This window comes from Dermochelys coriacea, chromosome 6 (genome assembly GCF_009764565.3).
Source record: "Dermochelys coriacea isolate rDerCor1 chromosome 6, rDerCor1.pri.v4, whole genome shotgun sequence".
Classification (NCBI taxonomy): Eukaryota; Metazoa; Chordata; order Testudines; family Dermochelyidae; genus Dermochelys; species Dermochelys coriacea.
Genome location: NC_050073.1, coordinates 67,151,219 through 67,170,755, shown reverse-complemented (window position 1 = coordinate 67,170,755; position 19,537 = coordinate 67,151,219).

Sequence of the window (19,537 nt, the reverse complement as noted above, 5' to 3'; positions counted from 1 at the left end):
ACCACCAGCAACAATCTGCTCGATTGTCCTTGTAGCCGAAACAGCCAAGAGTTTCTCTGCCACTCGGGAGAAAATGACCAATGAAACAATGCAAAAAGGTCATTCCTGTATTCCGCTTAATGAAGAAAATATGCATGTCAGCATTAACTGCTTCATTGCTGATTATTCTAACAGATAGGATGGGGAAGAGGTAGGAATGAAGCCCATGTGGAGTGGAGGATATTGGGAGCTGCTGGAGGGAAAGAAATAAGGAAACAACACAAAGTTGGGAGGGAAGAAGGGTATTTGAGAAGGAAAAAAACCAAAGATCATAAATAATGGTGATACTAAGGTGAGCGTCCTTTTCCTGGAAGTGTCACTGACTGCAACACTAAAGGCATGGAATCAGTAATAAACTATGATATGAATAAATAGGTCTTTTTGTAATAATTAAATGCTATACTCTACCTTTGCTCTTTGTGCACACCCCTGGGAGTCAGACTGTGGATGGAAAGAACTAAATTTAAACTTTAGCCCATGATCCATAATTAAAAATGGAATTTCACCCTCTTCTCAGAATGTATTTGATACTACCCTTTATATTATAACCTAATTAGAAAACTGAAAGGTGTGTATCTGCAACATTGCCCTCTTCTGGACGGACTCAGAACTGTTCAGCTGTATATCATAGCCCTGGTTTACACTAGGCATTGAGGTCGAATTTAGCAGCATTAAATTGATGTAACCCTGCACCCGTCCACATGACGAAACCCTTTTTTTCGACTTAAAGGGCTCTTAAAATTGATTTCCTTACTCCACCCCCGACAAGGGGATTAGCGCTGAAATCGGTTTTGCTGGGTCGAATTTGGGGTACTGTGGATGCAATTAGATGGTATTGGCCTCCGGGAGCTATCCCAGAGTGCTCCATTGTGACCGCTCTGGACAGCACTCTCAACTCAGATGCACTGACCAGGTAGACAGGAAAAGGCCCGCGAACTTTTGAATTTCAATTTCCTGTTTGGCCAGTGTGGCAAGCTGCAGGTGACCATGCAGAGCTCATCAGCAGAGGTGACCATGATGGAGTCCCAGAATCGCAAAAGAGCTCCAGCATGGATGGAACGGGAGGTACAGGATCTGATTGCTATATGGGGAGAGGAATCCGTGCTATCAGAACTACGTTCCAGTTTTCAAAATGCCAAAACATTTGTGAAAATCTCTCAGGGCATGAAGGACAGAGGCCATAACAGGGGCCTGAAGCAGTGCCGCGTGAAACTTAAGAAGCTGAGGCAAGCCTACCAGGAAACCAGAGAGGCCAATGGCCACTCTGGGTCAGAGCCCCAAACATGCCACTTCTATGATGATCTGCATGCCATTTTAGGGGGTTCAGCCAACACTACCCCAGCCGTGTTGTTTGACTCCTTCAATGGAGATGGAGGCAACATGGAAGCAGGTTTTGGGGACGAGGAAGACGATGATGGGGAGGTTGTAGATAGCTCACAGCAAACAAGCAGAGAAACTGGTTTTCCCAACAGCCAGGAACTGTTTCTCACCCTGGTCCTGGAGCCAGTTTCTCACCCCCCGAACCCACCCAAGGCTGCCTCCCGGACCCACCAGGCGGAGGAGGGACCTCTGGGGAGTGTACCTTTTAAAATACTATAAAAGGTTTAAAAGCCAGCATGTTTAATGATTAATTTGCCCTGGCATTCGTGGCTCTCCTGGATATACTCCCAAAACCTTTGCAAAAGGTTTCTGGGGAGGGCAGCCTTATTCCATCCACCATGGTAGTACACTTTACCACTCCAGGCCAGTAGCACGTACTCGGGAATCATTGTAGAACAAAGCATTGCAGTGTATGTTTGCTGGCATTCAAATAACATCCGTTCTTTATCTCTCTGTATTATCCTCAGGAGAGTGATATCATTCATGTTCACCTGGTTGAAATAGGGTGCTTTTCTTAAGGGGACATTCAGAGGTGCCCGTTCCTGCTGGGCTGTTTGCCTATGGCGGAACAGAAATGTTCCCCGCTGTTAGCCATGCGGGGAGGGGGGTGAGGGGGATGCAAAATGTGACCTTGTAACAAAAGCACATGTACTATGTATGTAATGTTAACAGCAAGGTTTACCGTGAAAGAGTGTACCCATAGTTCTCTAAAATGTGTCTTTTCAAATACCACTGTCCCTTTTTTTTTCTCCATCAGCTGCATGTATTTCAAGGATCACAGGATCTTCTCCTTCCCAGAGGCTAGCGAAGATTAGAAGGTGAAAAAAAACGCACTCGCGATGAAATGTTCTCTGAACTCATGGTGTCCTCCCACACTGACAGAGCACAGACGAATGCATGGAGGCAGACAATGTCAGAGTGCAGGAAAGCACAAAATGACCAGGAGGAGAGGTGGCGGGCTGAAGAGAGGGCTGAAGCTGAAAGGTGGCAGCAGCGTGATGAGAGGAGGCAGGATGCAATGCTGAGGCTGCTGGAGGATCGAACTAATATGCTCCAGCGTATGGTTGAGCCACAGGAAAGGCAGCAGGAGCACAGACCGCCGCGACAGCCCCTGTGTAACCAACCGCCCTCCTCCCCAAGTTCCACAGCCTCCTCACCCAGATACCCAAGAACGCGGTGGGGGGGCCTCCGGCCACCCAGCCACTCCACCCCAGAGGATTGCCCAAGTAACAGAAGGCTGGCATTCAATAAGTTTTAAACTTTTAAAGTGCTGTGTGGCCTGTCCTTCCCTCCTCCACCACCCCTCCTGGGCTACCTTGGTAATTATCCCCCTATTTGTGTGATGAATTAATAAAGAATGCATGAATGTGAAGCAACAATGACTTTATTGCCTCTGCAAGCAGTGATCGAAGGGAGGTGGGGAGGGTGGTTAGCTTACAGGGAAGTACAGTGAACCAAGGGGCAGGGGGTTTCATTAAGGAGAAACAAACAGAACTTTCACACCGTAGCCTGGCCAGTCATGAAACTGGTTTTCAAAGCTTCTCTGATGCGCACTGCACCCTCCTGTGCTCTTCTAACCACCCTGGTGTCTGGCTGTGCGTAACCAGCAGCCAGGTGATTTGCCTCAACCTCCCACCCCGCCATAAACATCTGCCCCTTACTCTCACAGATATTGTGGAGCACACAGCAAGCAGTAATAACAGTGGGAATATTGGTTTCGCTGAGGTCTAACCGAGTCAGTAAAGTGCGCCAGCGTGCTTTTAAACGTCCAAATGCACATTCTACCACCATTCTGCACTTGCTCAGCCTGTAGTTGAACAGCTCCTGACTACTCTCCAGGCTGCCTATGTATGGCTTCATGAGGGGTAGAAAGCTGGCTAGATTGTCGGGCTCAACGGGTAGTGATCAATGGCTCCATGTCTAGTTGGCAGCCGGTGTCAAGTGGAGTGCCCCAGGGGTCGGTCCTGGGGCCCGTTTTGTTCAATATCTTCATAAATGATCTGGAGGATGGTGTGGATTGCACTCTCAGCAAATTTGCGGATGATACTAAACTGGGAGGAGTGGTAGATACGCTGGAGGGGAGGGATAGGATACAGAAGGACCTAGACAAATTGGAGGATTGGGCCAAAAGAAATCTAATGAGGTTCAATAAGGATAAGTGCAGGGTCCTGCACTTAGGATGGAAGAATCCAATGCACCGCTACAGACTAGGGACCGAATGGCTCGGCAGCAGTTCTGCGGAAAAGGACCTAGGGGTGACAGTGGACGAGAAGCTGGATATGAGTCAGCAGTGTGCCCTTGTTGCCAAGAAGGCCAATGGCATTTTGGGATGTATAAGTAGGGGCATAGCGAGCAGATCGAGGGACGTGATCGTTCCCCTCTATTCGACACTGGTGAGGCCTCATCTGGAGTACTGTGTCCAGTTTTGGGCCCCACACTACAGGAAGGATGTGGATAAATTGGAAAGAGTACAACGAAGGGCAACGAAAATGATTAGGGGTCTAGAGCACATGACTTATGAGGAGAGGCTGAGGGAGCTGGGATTGTTTAGTCTGCAGAAGAGAAGAATGAGGGGGGATTTGATAGCTGCTTTCAACTACCTGAAAGGGGGTTTCAAAGAGGATGGCTCTAGACTGTTCTCAATGGTAGCAGATGACAGAACGAGGAGTAATGGTCTCAAGTTGCAATGGGGGAGGTTTAGATTGGATATTAGGAAAAACTTTTTCACTAAGAGGGTGGTGAAACACTGGAATGCGTTACCTAGGGAGGTGGTAGAATCTCCTTCCTTAGAGGTTTTTAAGGTCAGGCTTGACAAAGCCCTGGCTGGGATGATTTAACTGGGACTTGGTCCTGCTTTGAGCAGGGGGTTGGACTAGATGACCTTCTGGGGTCCCTTCCAACCCTGATATTCTATGATTCTATGATTCTATGATTAAGGGGTAGGCTGGGTCCCCAAGGATAACTATAGGCATTTCAACATCCCCAACAGTTATTTTCTGGTCTGGGAAGAAAGTCCCTTCCTGCAGCTTTTGAAACAGACCAGTGTTCCTGAAGATGCGAGTGTCATGTACCTTTCCCGGCTATCCCACGTTGATGTTGGTGAAACGTCCCTTGTGATCCACTAGTGCTTGCAGCTCTATTGAAAAGTACCCCTTGAGGTTTATGTACTCGCTGGCTTGGTGCTCCGGTGCCAAGATAGGGATATGGGTTCCGTCTATGGCTCCACCACAGTTAGGGAATCCCATTGCAGCAAAGCCATCCACTGTGACCTGCACATTACCCAGGGTCACTACCCTTGATATCAGCAGATCTTTGATTGTGTTGGCTACTTGCATCACAGCAGCCCTCACAGTAGATTTGCCCACTCCAAATTGATTCCCGACTGACAGGTAGCTGTCTGGCGTTGCAAGCTTCCACAGGGCTATTGCCACTTGCTTCTCAACTGTGAGGGCTGCTCTCATCTTGGTATTCTTGCGCCTCAGGGCAGGGGAAAGCAAGTCACAAAGTTTCATGAAAGTGCCCTTATGCATGCGAAATTTTCGCAGCCACTGGGAATTGTCCCAGACCTGCAACACTATGCAGTCCCACCAGTCTGTGCTTGTTTCCAGGGCCCAGAATCGGCATTCCACCGCATGAGCCTGCCCCATTAGCACCATGATGCCCACATTGCCAGGGCACGTGCTTTGAGAGAAGACTGTGTCCATGTCCTCATCACTCTTGTAACTGCGCTGATGTCGCTTAGTCGCCCAGTTTTGCTTTGCCAGGTTCTGGTGCTGCATATACGGCTTGATAATGCGTGTGGTGTTTAATGTGCTCCTAATTGCCAAAGTGATCTGAGCGGGCTCCATGCTTGCCATGGTATGGCGTCTGCACAGAAAAAAGGCACGGAACGATTGTCTGCTGTTGCCCTGACGGAGGGAGGGGCGACTGACGACATGGCTTACAGGGTTGGCTTACAGGGAATTAAAATCAACAAAAGAGGTGGCTTTGCGAGAAACTGAAAGGCCGCCTCAAGGATAGAATTCAAAACCTCAAGGATAGAGCTCAAAACTGGGTTTAGCAGGCCGTTGATGTCAAAGAGGGAGGGAGGGAGGGAGGAGAAAATGAATACAAAACAAATCTGGTCTATTTCTTGTTTTGAGCCACTTCATCTATCTTTATACATCTTGCTGGCAGCAGACTGTGCAGTACGACCGCTAGCCATCGTCACCTCCTGGGTGCTCGGCAAAAGATGGTGCAGTATGACTACTGGTCATCGTCTTCTGCTAGCTGCAGATTAAAGGACGGTGCACTGCCGGTAGGACTCAATCGCCATGAGACGAAACAAGGGAAATGATCTGGCTGACTCACTCCCATGTTTGCCCAGGTGCCCGGTTAAAAGACCACCCAGCACTACATCGATGACGGCTACCAGTCATACTGCACTGTCTGCTGCCAAAAGGCAATAAACTGCTGCTGTGTAGCAATGCAGTACCATGTCTGCCAGCACCCAGGAGACATATGGTGACGGTTAGCTGAGCGGGCTCCATGCTTGCCGTGGTATGGAGTCTGCACAGGTAACTCAAGAAAAAAGGCGCAAAACGATTGTCTGCCCTTGCTTTTACAGATGGAGGGAGGGAACGGGGGCCTGACGATATGTACCCAGAACCACCAGCAACAATGTTTTAGCCCCATCAGGCACTGGGATTTCTACCCAGAATTCAAATGGGTGGTGGAGACTGCAGGAACTGTGGGATAGCTACCCACAGTTCAAAGCTCCGGAAGTCAACGGTTGCCTCAGTACTGTGGACACAGTCCACCGACTACATGCACTTAGAGCATTTGTGTGGGGCACACACACTCGATTGTATAAAAACGCTTTCTACAAAACCGACTTCTATAAATTCGACCTAATTTCGTAGTGTAGATATACCCATAGACGCTCTGCTGTTAAAGCTAATTGAGATTTTCCTTTAGCTCAAGTGATAGGGTGTATGGCTGGGGTGGAGAATCTGGGTTCTATATTCACTGCCACCATGCAGTGCCATATGCCTATGGTGCGCAGCACATTGAGAACTATGACGTCATAAGTGGCCATAGATGTATTACAAATATATAATAGAACTCTCAATTATATTATATAACACCTTGTTACCAGATGACTATAGTCCCACTTACCTTGCTGAGATCTTACTGTATTAAGTTTATGCATCACTGTGGGCCCAGGATTGTATGTAATTCCATGGAAGAGGGTGACCGCAGCCCTCCAGGAATTAAGAACAGTGTGTGGGGGGAAAGGGGGAGTAGGGGTGTGTGTGTGTGCTTAGGTGAATTCACTCAGGTTGTAACAGCGCTAGAGATGTACCACCACCTAGAGATGCTCACATATGCTGGTTCAAACTGACTCAGGGCCTACTTTCTGATCCAGAAAATTGACAGAACTTTCTGTCCAAGGGAGTTTGTGGGGGGCAATTCTTGCAGAAGGGTTGGAAGGACTGACACCTACCAGAGCCCTTGCTGCAGCTGGAGTGACCTCTGACAAGCTTATTAGCATGGATGTAGGTTCTTTTATTGGTTTTAATATGTTTTCTCTGTAAGGTTTTCACCTTAAGAATAAATGTGCTTGCTTATAAATAGCTGTGTATACCTTTTAACTTATAGCTGTGTGGCAATTAACCTTTTCATAGCCCTTGGAGAGAAAGCAAAGCACCAACACAGGCCCGCTGAGGCAGTCAGACTTGTGGGGGTGTTCCCAATATTGGCAGGGAACTGTGAAATCTGGAAAAAACATGGTCAAGAGGGAGAGGGGCACTGGTCTCTGCCCAAGAAAGATGACGGAGACAGAAACCTAAGAGTGGCCTTTGTTGAACCAGAGTGGAGGAACACAGGTCCAGCTGCCCTGAACTCTGACAGGTCCAAACCAAAATTCCAGATAGGCACACCCACAAATTTCAGAAAAGTTTGACTCTGCATTTGAAATTTATGTCTGTGACCAATTTCTAATTTACATTCTGCTCGATGAGCCTCTACTGTGTTTCACTGACTGTTCATATCTGTTTGAAAATTACATTCTTGCTATTAGTTCCCAGATGGTAGGAAGCAAGATTTGCTAAACTGTGCCTTGGGAACTACAAAAGGTAGAAAAGATTAGCCATCCTAAAAGAAACTGATTCTTTAGAATAGGCATCTCCAATTGTTGTTGCCAAGAAAAAGATAGGGGAATTTTATATTTGTGTCTAAAACAGTGGGGATTGACAGCCATTAATTAGCACATAATGAGGAAGTGTCCTTGGAGCTGTGAGGAAGCAGGATGTTTACTACCATGATTTTGCAGAAATTATATAATGTATTAAGGTAAGTGGGACCTCACACATTTTATAATGCATTAGGGACTTTTTCTGTTTTGACATGTGAGTTATCAGCTTGTGTCTGTACTTTGTGCTCTCAAGAGATCAGTGGAATTGAAGATGAGTCAACAGTGTGATAAATATAATTCTGAAATGTATTAACCGGAGTGTCATATGTAAGACACAGGAGGTCATTGTTCTACTCTACTTAGACTGGTAAGGCCTCATCTGGAGTACTGTGTCCAGTTTTGGGCACCACACTTTAAAAATGGAGATATGATTGCTCTCTATAAATATATCAGAGGGATAAATACAGGAGAGGGAGAGGAATTATTTCAGCTCAGCACCAATGTGGACACAAGAACAAATGGGTATAAACAGGAAGTTTAGACTTGAAATTAGACGAAGGTTTCTAACCATCAGAGGAGTGAAGTTTTGGAATAGCCTTCCAAGGGAAGCAGTGGGGGCAAAAGATCTATCTGGCTTTAAGATTCTACTCGATAAGTTTATGGAGGAGATGGTATGATGGGATAATATGATTTTGGTAATTAATTGATCTTTAAATATTCAGGGTAAATAGGACTAATCCACTGAGATGGGATATTAGATGGATGGGATCTCAGTTACCCAGGAAAGAATTTTCTGTTGTATCTGGCTGGTGAATCTTGCCCATATGCTCAGGGTTTAGCTGATTGCCATATTTGGGGTCAGGAAGGAATTTTCCTCCAGGGCAGATTGGAGAGGCCCTGGAGGTTTTTCGCCTTCCTCTGTAGCATGGGGCATGGGTCACTTGAGAGAGGATTCTCTGCTCCTTAAAGTCTTTAAACCACGATTTGAGGACTTCAATAGCTCAGACATAGGTGAGGTTTTCGTAGGAGTGGGTGGGTGAGATTCTGTGGCCTGTGTTGTGCAGGAGGTTGGACTAGATGATCAGAATGGTCCCTTCTGACCTTAGTATCTATGAAAAAAAGACGTGAAAAAATTACAAAGAGTCCTGAGGAGACCCATAAAGAAAGGTTAAGTGAATTAAGCATGTTTAGTCTAATGAAAAGAAAGCTAAGAAGGGACATGATAACAGTCTTCAAATATGTAAAAGGTTGTTCCAAAGAAGACAGTGATCAATTGTTCTCCATGTCCTCTGAAGGTCAGACAAGAGTAGATCAGCTTAGTTTACAGCAAGGAAGATTTAGGTTATATATTAGGAAAACTTTCCAATTATTAGGATAGCTGAGAGGTGGAACAGGCTTCCAAGGGAGGTTGTGGAGTCCCCCGTCATTGGTGGTTTTTTAAGAACAGGTTAGACAAACACCCATCAGGGATGGTCTAGGTATACGTGTTCCTGCTGCAGCATGGGGAGACGGACTAGATTAAGTCCTTTCCAGCCCTACACTTCTACGATTCTATGCACTGAATTTAAAAGGCCGCTCTTGGTCTAATATTTTGGATGATATTATAATGTATGGAAACAGAACAGAACACCATGTTAATAACTGGAGAGCTGGCTGTGAAAGTGTAGACAAGGCTGGTTTGAGATAACGTTTCCAAATGCCACTTTGCAAAACAGATCTTTTAGAGAGACACATAATCCTGGACCTAGACCACACCACAGCTGTCACCCCAAGCCAGTACGTTTGATCAGTTTACATTATCTTCTAGGACAGGGGTGGGCAAACTTTGGCCTGCAGGACAGACCTGGCCCATCAGGGCTTTCAATCTGGCCCATGGGATTGCCAGCTCCCTGCCTGCCTTGGCCCCGCGCCACTCCCAGAAGCGGCTGGCACCACATCCCTGTGGCCCCTGCGGGTGTGGGGGACAGAGGGCTCCTTGCGCTGCCATCGCCTGCAGGCACCGCCCCCCGCTGCACCCATTGGCCGGGAACGGGGAACCGTGGCCAATGGGAGCTGCAAGGGGTGGTACCTGCAGGTGAGGGCAGCACACGGCAGAGCCACCAGCCCCACCCCACCCCCAGGAGCCACTGCAGACATGCTGGTCACTTCTGGGAGCGGTAAGGGCCAGGGCAGGCAGGGAGCCTGCCTTAGCCCCGCTGCGTGCTGCTGCCACCCTGGAGCAGCTTGACGTAAGCGGCGCCAGATCGGAGCCTGCACCCTGAACCCGTCCTGTACCCTGCACCCCAACTCCGTGCCCTGAGCCCCCTGCCACACTCCACATCCCCTCCTGCACCTCAACCCCCTGCCCTGAGCCCCCTTTTGCACCCTGCACCCCTTGCCCATAGCCACTTCCTTCACCCTGCACCCCCTCCCACACCCTGCACTCCCTTCCGCACCTCAGTCCCCTGCCCCAGCCCTACATTCATGGCCCTGCATACAATTTCCTCAACCAGATGTGGCCCTCAGGCCAAAAAGTTTGCCCACCCCTGGTCTAGGAACTTCCTCATAGCATACTGAGTTTTGTCCAGATCCTACAGCAATTGTGGGACTTCTGCAGCCATATTATCGCAGAGCACTAGCTCTGCTATTAACGTTACAACTATAGTGTTTACCAGGTAAATGGGGCCTGATTCTACACGATGCTGAAAATTTTCTGGAAAGTATTAAAACCCCTCAACTCCTGCTCCTCCAGACTTGCTGCTTTCAGACCTCCTCCATAGTGTTCTGTTTTTCCAGCAAAGAACAATAATACTTCTGATTTGAAAACACTTCTGATAAAAACCACTGTCTCAGCTGTGACAGGGCTTCCTTCTGGGGTTCTCTCTGCTCGAGGAGCTGTCTCAGGAACTATGTGTGGTTAAGCACAGTCTGGTGAAGCACAACTGTTACAGTAGCAATAAGTGATGCAGCAAGCAGGCACAGTTGTGGTAAAAAGATCTTTCTGGAACATGTTGGGAGGCAAGTGGTCCACTCTTAGGGGCTAACATTTGTGTGTTAGCAGCCTGGCCTCTGGTGTCACACCAAACTAGATCCCTGCCTTCTGAAACCTGACTCTCTTCTTCCAGTCCCATTCATAATACTACAACTATCATACAAACAGAAATGGGATGGGATGGTGCAGAAAGTCATTATACAGATATCAGACAGCATCTGTCCAGTTATGTTCACCTTTGGATACTTCGTGAAATGTCATTGTATAACATATAAAAACTCTACAAAATGAAAGGAAATAAAATTGCTTAAAAATTGAAATGCAAATCAGGATTTAGTGAAATGTAGAGAGAGTGCCTCAGACAGACCAAATGCCATTTAAAAAAGAATCATTACCATACCCTGCAGAAGGGACAGGCTATGTGGTCCAGTAGCTAGGGTACTGGCTTGTTACTCACACAATGTGGGTTCTGTTCCTGGCTCTGTCCTGCTGTGTGACCTTAGGTGAGTCATTTCAAGCTCTCTGTGCTGCTGTTCACCCTTTATATGCCTTGTTGATTTAGACTGGAAGCTCTTTAAGACAGAGATGGTTTCTTACTATGCGTGTGTTCGTACTGCTCAGCACAAGGGGTGCCTGACATCTAAACAATACTAAAAGATATAAAGATTCCCTGGGATGACTTCTCTGTTAGATGGAGTACAGTACTGCTTGTGGCTTTTCTGCATTCAGACTAATCTGAGAATGGGAGCCTTCATCAGTCAGTGCTAACCTATTCCTTCTCTCCCTGCCCTTGAATTAGGACAGGACAGAGACATGCCAATAATCATAGCTCTTCCAGAGTGTTTTTCATCCAAGGCTCTCAGAGTGCTTTACAAACATGAATTAATTAAGCCACCTCACACCCCTGTAAGGTACTCTAGGTAGGTATTATTATCCCCATTTTACAGATGGGGAAACTGAGGAAGACAGAAACTAGGGCCCAGATTTTTACAGGTATTTAGATGTTACTGGGCTCAATGTTACAAAGCCTAAGTGATTTAGGAGCCTAAGTATGATTTCCACCCCCTCCATGGGATTTATACATTTAGCAGCCTAAATACCATCGACTGTTAATAAGATTTTGTCTCCTAGATGCTAAATCCATTTTGAAAATGAAATTTAGGCTCCTAAGTCAGTTAGGCATGAACACAGAGTGCCACAATGCCTAAACACCTTTACAAATCTGGTACTAAGTGATTTGCTTAAGGTCACACAACAGATCAGTCATAAAGGCAGAATTAAACCCAAAAATCCTGTTTCCTAGACCCTCTGCTGTAACCACATAGACCAGGGGTACTCAGACTTTTTGTAGAGTGGTCCACAGCTAACCAGTCAAATTGTCTTGTGGACACTCCCTCCATATTTAAGGGCATGTGGCTTTCCTCTATCCACCATTGTGCAGGCCACTTCCGTGCCACTCCTGACTGAGCAGGCCACCTCCCCTGTCACTTGTGGTCACATTATATCCTCTGGCAATTGCTTACATGGAAAAGTAATACAAGAAAAACACTTAATGTTTTTTATCTGTCTTCATGTGGGTGAAAGGAGGAGAAGAGCCAGGAGCATGCCACCAGCCAACTCTCCATAAACCACCCCAAAGCATCCATGGACCAGCAACAGTACTAGACCACACACCCTCCAAATTGAGGCTGCACATGGTCTGGGCTCTTCAAATTTTCAGGACCCTGAAACTGCTCTCTAATGGTTGGGGTAGGGGACCCAATAAAATATCCAGAGCCTGGGTTGGTGCTGCTGGAAAAGTACCCTTTAGAACACAGGACCCAGTTTACCTAATCTATCTGATTATCCCTGAATGGGCCCCTATGTTCAGGAGAGTTTGGAACTAGAAATATCTATCAGGTCCGAAATAAAGTAAGAACCATTCCTGATCCTTTGCTGCAAATGGTATTTAAACCCCAGGACACCATTTCAGATTAAAACACAGCTGCACAGGGTCTATGCCCTTCTTTTCCCTTGTCATTTAGTTGGGTCACTGGTTTGGCCTGTGATTGTATCTGTGTCCAGCCTTCAGTTACAGAATAAGAGGCTGTGAAGAGCAAATTTGCTCACTCATCTGTTGCTTCCAAGCGGCTTCCGCATAGCATACAGAGTTGTTACAGAGAGGAGTTAAATGAAAACTTCCCCCTTTGTCGTGAAGTGGGAGTGAGGCACTTTTGGCTGTGCAAACTGCGTATGGCACGGAGACAAGGCCACAATGTTCGCCTTAGCAACAGAGGCACCTGAAACAGAAGCAGCAGCTTTTTCCAACATGGAAAGCTGGCTGGACTCCCCTACAGTCAATACCGGAATGGTACTGAGAGGTGAAAATACAACATACACTGAAATGAAAAACATGTTCCTGCCAGGGGTGCTGATGGAAGCCAGGAAAGCCACTGTGAACGAAATCTGGGCATTCTCTGTACCCTGGGGGCTCTTGAGAAGCAGGACTGGGAAAGAGTAAGATGTCAGAGACTTTCCCTGCGTGTGCTTGGGCTGTCTTGCCCAGCATGCTGCAGTCCAAGTGCCTTTGATGAGTTTTTGTTTTATGCTGAGATTGGCTCATAAAGGAGCCTTCTCTTCTTTACCAGTCCAGCTACCTGTTTGTGTAATTTTTCTTCTGGATTGCTCCCAAAGCATTTCCCATCATCACTTTCAATGTCCTAATTGACCCACCCCTTCTGTGCTTTTCTCTGGCCACCTACAGCCACCAGCTTTGCCCGACATACATTCCAACTCAATCTAGAAACTATGATCATTCATGACTATCCTCACTGAATTTCTATCTACCAGGATCAGTAGTGAGGGTGTTCCTCACTGAGCCAGAATTACTGAACAGGTGGTCTGGAGGGGAAGGTGAAGACAGAGAGGAGATAGCTGATCGCTTTGATAGAAAGGTGATGGGTGTAAAAGAAAAATAAGATAGAATACACACAGATAGGGAAGCTTCAGAGCTGGTATAGAGATCTGCTCACCCTTCCAAATCTGTGTTAGGCAGGCCAGAATAATGTACTTAGCTCACCCATCAGGTCTGCTTTGAAACTGCAAGATTCACCTTTTTCATGATGTGAGTGTAGTGTCCCCCTTCTTATGGAAGGGGCTGGAGACCCTGGAGTTTTTGACCCTCCTGGCTCCATAGCTACCGAGAAGTGTAGGGAAGGGGATGGAAATCAGACATCACAGATATGGGGCATGTTTTCCAAATCTGCTACTTCTGAGCAACAGTGATCATTTTCTCACAGTCGAGTGGACTTTTGAGGAGGAATTCACTCCTCCTTGGCATGTTATTCTGTGCTGTGCTCTGTCAGGGGTGAACACAGATGGAGTTATGTAATGGGGTTGCAAGTTGCTAGAGATTGGAGAGTCCACTGTGAAGAAAGGAAATGACCTTGTTCCCCACACTAACAAAAATTAACAAGTATCAGAGGGGTAGCCGTGTTAGTCTGGATCTGTAAAAGCGGCAAAGAGTCCTGTGGCACCTTATAGACTAACAGACATATTGGAGCATAAGCTTTCGTGGGTGAATACCCACTTGGTCGGATGCGTGTAGTAGAAATTTCCAGAGGCAGGTATAAATATGCAAGCAAGAATTGGGCTCGGGATAACGAGGTTAGTTAATCAGGGAGGATGAGGCCCTCTTCTAGCTGTTGAGGTGTGAACACCAAGGGAGGAGAAACAGCTTTTGTAGTTGGCTAGCCATTCACATTCTTTGTTTAATCCTGAGCTGATGGTGTCAAATTTGACAATGAACTGAAGCTCAGCAGTTTCTCTTTGAAGTCTGGTCCTGAAGTTTTTTTGCTGCAGGATGGCTATCTTTAAATCTGCTATTGTGTGTCCAAGGAGGTTGAAGTGTTCTCCTACAGGTTTCTGTATATTGCCATTCCTAATATCTGATTTCTGTTCATTTATCCTTTTATGTAGGGACTGTCCAGTTTGGCAGATGTACATAGCAGAGGGGCATTGCTGGCACATGATGGCATATATTACATTGGTGGACGTGCAGGTGAATGAACCGGTGATGGTGTGGCTGATCTGATTAGGTCCTGAGATGGTGTCGCTGGTGTAGATATGTGAGCAGAATTGGCATTGAGGTTTGTTGCATTGATTGGTTCCTGAGTTAGAGTTACTATGGTGTGGTGTGTAGTTGCTGGTGAGAATATGCTTCAGGTTGGTGGGTTGTCTGTGGGCGAGGACTGACCTGGCTCCCAAGGCCTGTGAAAGCGAGAGATCGTTGTACAGGATAGGTTGATGATGCGTTGGAGAGGTTTGAGTTGAGGACTGTATGTGATGGCCTGTGGAGTTCTGTTGGTTTCTTTCTTGGGCTTGTCTTGAGGCAGGAGGCTTCTGGGTACACATCTGGCTCTGTTGATCTGTTTCCTTATTTCCTCGTGTGGGTATTGTAGTTTTGAGACTGCTTGGTGAAGATCTTGTAGGTGTTGGTCTATGTCTGAGGGATTGGAGCAAATGCGGTTGTACCTCAGCGCTTGGCTGTAGACAATGGATTGTGTGGTGTGTCCGGGATGGAAGCTGGAGGCATGAAGGGTAGGCCTAGCGGTTGGTGGGTTTTCGGTATAGGGTGGTGTTAATGTGACCATCACTTATTTGCACTGTGGTATCTAGGAAGTGGACCTCCCGTGTAGATTAGTCCAGGCTGAGGTTGATGGTGGGGTGGAAGCTATTGAAATTGTGGTGGAATTCTTCCAGGGTTTCCTTCCCATGGGTCCAGATGATGAAGATGTCATCAATGTAGCGTAGGTAGAGAAGGGGCATGAGTGGACGAGAGCTGAGGAAGCGTTGTTCCAGGTCAGCCATAAAAATGTTGGCATATTGTGGGGCCATGTGGGTGCCCATAGCGGTGTCATTGGTCTGGAGGTATATATTGTCACCAAATTTGAAATAATTGTGCTTGACGATAAAGTCACAGAGCTCAGCAACCAGTTGTGCTGTGGCATCATCAGGGATACTGTTCCTGACAGCTTGTATTCCATCTGTGTGTGGGATGTTTGTGTAGAGAGCCTCTACATCCACGGCGGCTAGGATGGTGTTTTCTGGAAGATCACCAATGCATTGTAGTTTTCTCAGGAAATCAGTGGTGTCACGAAGATAGCTGGGAGTGCTGGTGGCATAGGATCTGAGTAGAGAGTCCACATATCCGGACAGTCCTTCAGTGAGAGTGCCAAAGCCCGAGATGATGGCGTTCAGGATTTCCGGGTTTGTGAATCTTGGGTAGTAGATAAATAATCCCGGTCGGGGCTCTAAGGGTATATGATTTGTTTCTGTGTTAGTGTAGGGAGTGTCCTGAGTAGATGGTGCAGTATTCCTCAGTGGGATCTAAAGAAAGAGGCAAAATTAATAAGTAACTTTAGTATCAGGCCTTTGACCACTAGATGGATCTAGAGAGCCTTACTTAGATGATTAAGGAAAATTCCTTTAAATTGTTTCCAGTTTTGCTTCTGTCCCAGATTCTGGCTTCCTGAAAGAGGAGATGGGTAGTATGGCTTGGGTTTTCCCTCTCTGATGTGAGTGTTATTAGGCCAGAGGTGACTCTCAATAAATTATAATTGCCAGAGTTAGTCACTACAATGCCATAATTTCATTAGCCATGCTCTGAAGCTCTGAAGAGTAGTGAAGCTCTTGGCCATGCTGGTGTCATTCAAATTCTCCTGCAATCCTGATAATATCTCTGCCTCCCCGGCATGCACGTTCCTGTAGTCTCCCATCAGTCACAAAGGAAGAAGCAAACAGACTTCCAGTTGAGACAAGCTGAGCACAGTTTCTATTGGCTTGACTAGAGGGATGCTCCTTCTTGGCTCATGACATTGCTGACTAGAAATCATACGGGTCCTGGGTCATGCCCATCCAGCTATTCCAGCCACTGAAAGAAGAGGGTGGGGCTCTGCTAAGTGGTTAAGTCATCTCCAATGCCTAATCACCATGGTGGTGGGTTCACCTCATGTCATTGCAAAGCTTTCACCAGGCTGTATTTGGTCATGGACAAATTACCCCCAACTCTGTCTTACATATTACAGGTGTCTGGTTTTAAGATTTCAAATTCCACACTCACACATGCCACTGGATATGAAATGTCACACATGAGATGGACAGGATGAGAAAATTATACAGGCAAGGTATAAAACGGGGTGATGGGAAGATGAGGTAACATGGCTAGTGGAGACTACACTATTAGTAGAGACTGCACTGTTGGATGACTTTTGGCAATCTACCTGGTGAGCATATCACAGGGCTGAAGAGGTTATTTACATGCAAGGAATGAATACAAACCAATCATCATCAATATAAATGTGATGCTGGGCTGCTACAGCAAAGAAAAGCCCACTGAAACAGAGTAAGTCTGTTGCAGAATTAGAGTCAGCAAGGTGTGTGGTCAGTGACTGGGGCAGAAGGATGCGAGAAAATCTGGGACTGGTGGTCCAGAAGTTGGGCTCTTCTCAACAAAGCAAAAGAACAAACAGACGGATAGCAAAGAAGAGATTTCCTAATTGAATTGGATAAAATTCACCATCCATTCTTTACCTTAGATCTGAATGGGACCTGTTTCTGTTTATCTGAAGGTTCCAAAAACTTGGCTAACTTTCTTCTCTTCATTATTTTTCATTTTCATGAGTGCTACTGCACCTCCCTCCCCCCTTGTTCTAGTTTGGACAGGAAATGGAAGTTCCAAAATACCTTGACAGAGGCAGTTCTCACAGTATTTCCAGCCTGGCTGGACTCGGGAAGTACAGGAAACCTTACAGGCAGCCTATTCTCATGAAATTCCCTGCTTAATATTTTTGCAGACCGAAAGGTTCAGATAGTTCAAGCAAGCAACTTTTGGATGCTTGTCAGAACGAAACCTCCAAGCCCTTGGAAGTTTGCCTGTCACCAAGTCTTAGAAGCAAAGAAACAAACCCAGATCTCAGGAGATAATAATTATTGGGACATAGTAATGATTCTTGGTTATATTTTACATAGATGTGGACAGAGCCAGAAGGACCAGATGTCCAGGTGCTGAGGAAGTGGGGGACCAAACTGACCGTGTGATGCCATTAGTCTTCATTTCCTGAGGAAACGGTGGAAACTTGTGAGCAGTAAGCAGTCAAAATCTTTTTCGTATTTAAACTCTTCCCAAGAAAATGAAACCTGAGATTTCTTGGCATATCCTTAGGGCATACACATCTGGGACTAATTTAGTCAGCCAATGGATTGCACTGCTTCTCTATTCAAGCCCAACTGGCTGGCATGTTGGCTCCTCAATGAAGAAATTTGCCTGCTGCAGAGGTAACAGGACTACAGGACTGGTGAGAGGCTAGAGGCTGCCACCATCTTGTCCCCAGCTTCACTCCATCCACACTGCTGGATTCAGCAATACTAAAGTAGCACACTGGGAGACAGGTGCTCTGTCACCATAGGTGCAGCTGTACCACTATTTACAAGAGAACATACTTTAGAATAGCAGATTAGGCTGAAACTCCTGTAAGCAGAGTCTGAATGAGCCCTCCCCTGACATCTAGTGATGAGCTGTGGAAGAGGACTTCCGGAGCTGATCTGTTTGCCCGGGCACACCCATCCTGTCTAGGTGCTCAGCATGATGGGATTCCTTACCCTAATGATCACTTTTGGCTGGTGTTGGATCCCCAGTCTCCTTGTTACTGGGGCAGGAATAAAAAAGGATTGTTATCCTTGTGTGAATCAAGGGCAGCAGAACTGTACTTGGCAGAGCCTGATTGAGGGACTCACCTCAACTAAATGGCCCTCGCTAGGCAGGGGACATGGGTTCCAAAGCCCAGTGAGTTGAGAGGGAGTGTGGGAACAAGTACTTGTACCTTGTGATGTGGGCTGTGCCCAAGGGCCCCAGATGCTATTTGACATTTCCGCTCTTCGCTGTGTAATAACAGAGCTAATTTGGACTCAATTGAGAGTTTTGTTACACCCTGGAGAACTGAAATCACTGATATCAGGGCTAAGCATTAGACCTGTTCTGGGACAGTGTCTCTGATGCAAGAGACTGTCCAGTGTGCCCCAGCAGTGAGGCTCCCCACTAACAGCTGAAATCACTTAGAGCTGTGTTAAGTGGTAGGACCTGAAGGCATCCAGGCAGATTGGTGAGCGGCCAGCAGGGCAGCTGGTAAAGAGGTACAGTGATTGGCCAGCAGGGTGGCTGGCAAAGAGTAGTGGAGTACTGATCTGCTGGCAGGGCATCCAGTGAAGAGAAACAGAGCACTGATTCACTGGCAGGGTGGCTGGCAAAGAGGCACAGTGATTGGCTGGCAAAGAGGAGCAGAGTGCTGATCAGCCAGCAGGGCAGCCAGTGAAGAGGAGCAGTGATCAGGCAACAGGTGGTTGGCGGGGAGGAGCAGAGTAACAATCGGCTGGAAGGGCAGCTGGCGAAGAGGAGCAGCAAGTGAGTGCCTGGGCAGCGGAGCAAGTAAAGTGCCTTCTTCCCCCCCCACTCCATCCATGGGGGGAGGTGATCTCTGCAGATGGACCTCTGGACTCTGGATCTGCACTGACCAATGGCAACAACTGTGAATGGGGTAAAGAGAAGGGACAGGCACGTTAAAGGGACTTTTGGTTACTGGACTTAAGAACCTGACAGAAAAGGATACTGCTCAACTTACTTGGTGGTGGTCTCTTGCTCATGGTTTATGTTTATAAACCCTGTTTGCAGTGTTTTCCCAAATTAATGCTGGGTTACTTCACTCCTTTTATTAAAAGTTTATTTTCTACACTCAGTCTCTCTGCTTGCGAGAGGGGAAGTATTGCCTCTTAAAGGAACCCAGGGGGTGGTATGTAATTGTCACAGGTTACTGGGTGGGGGCTGGAGCTAGTTTTTTGTTGTATTGTTGAAGAGAATCACCTAGATATAGAACTGAGACATGCTTGCTGCCAATTTCAATGGGCAGAAGGGTTATACTCCCAAACAACTATTTGGGAGT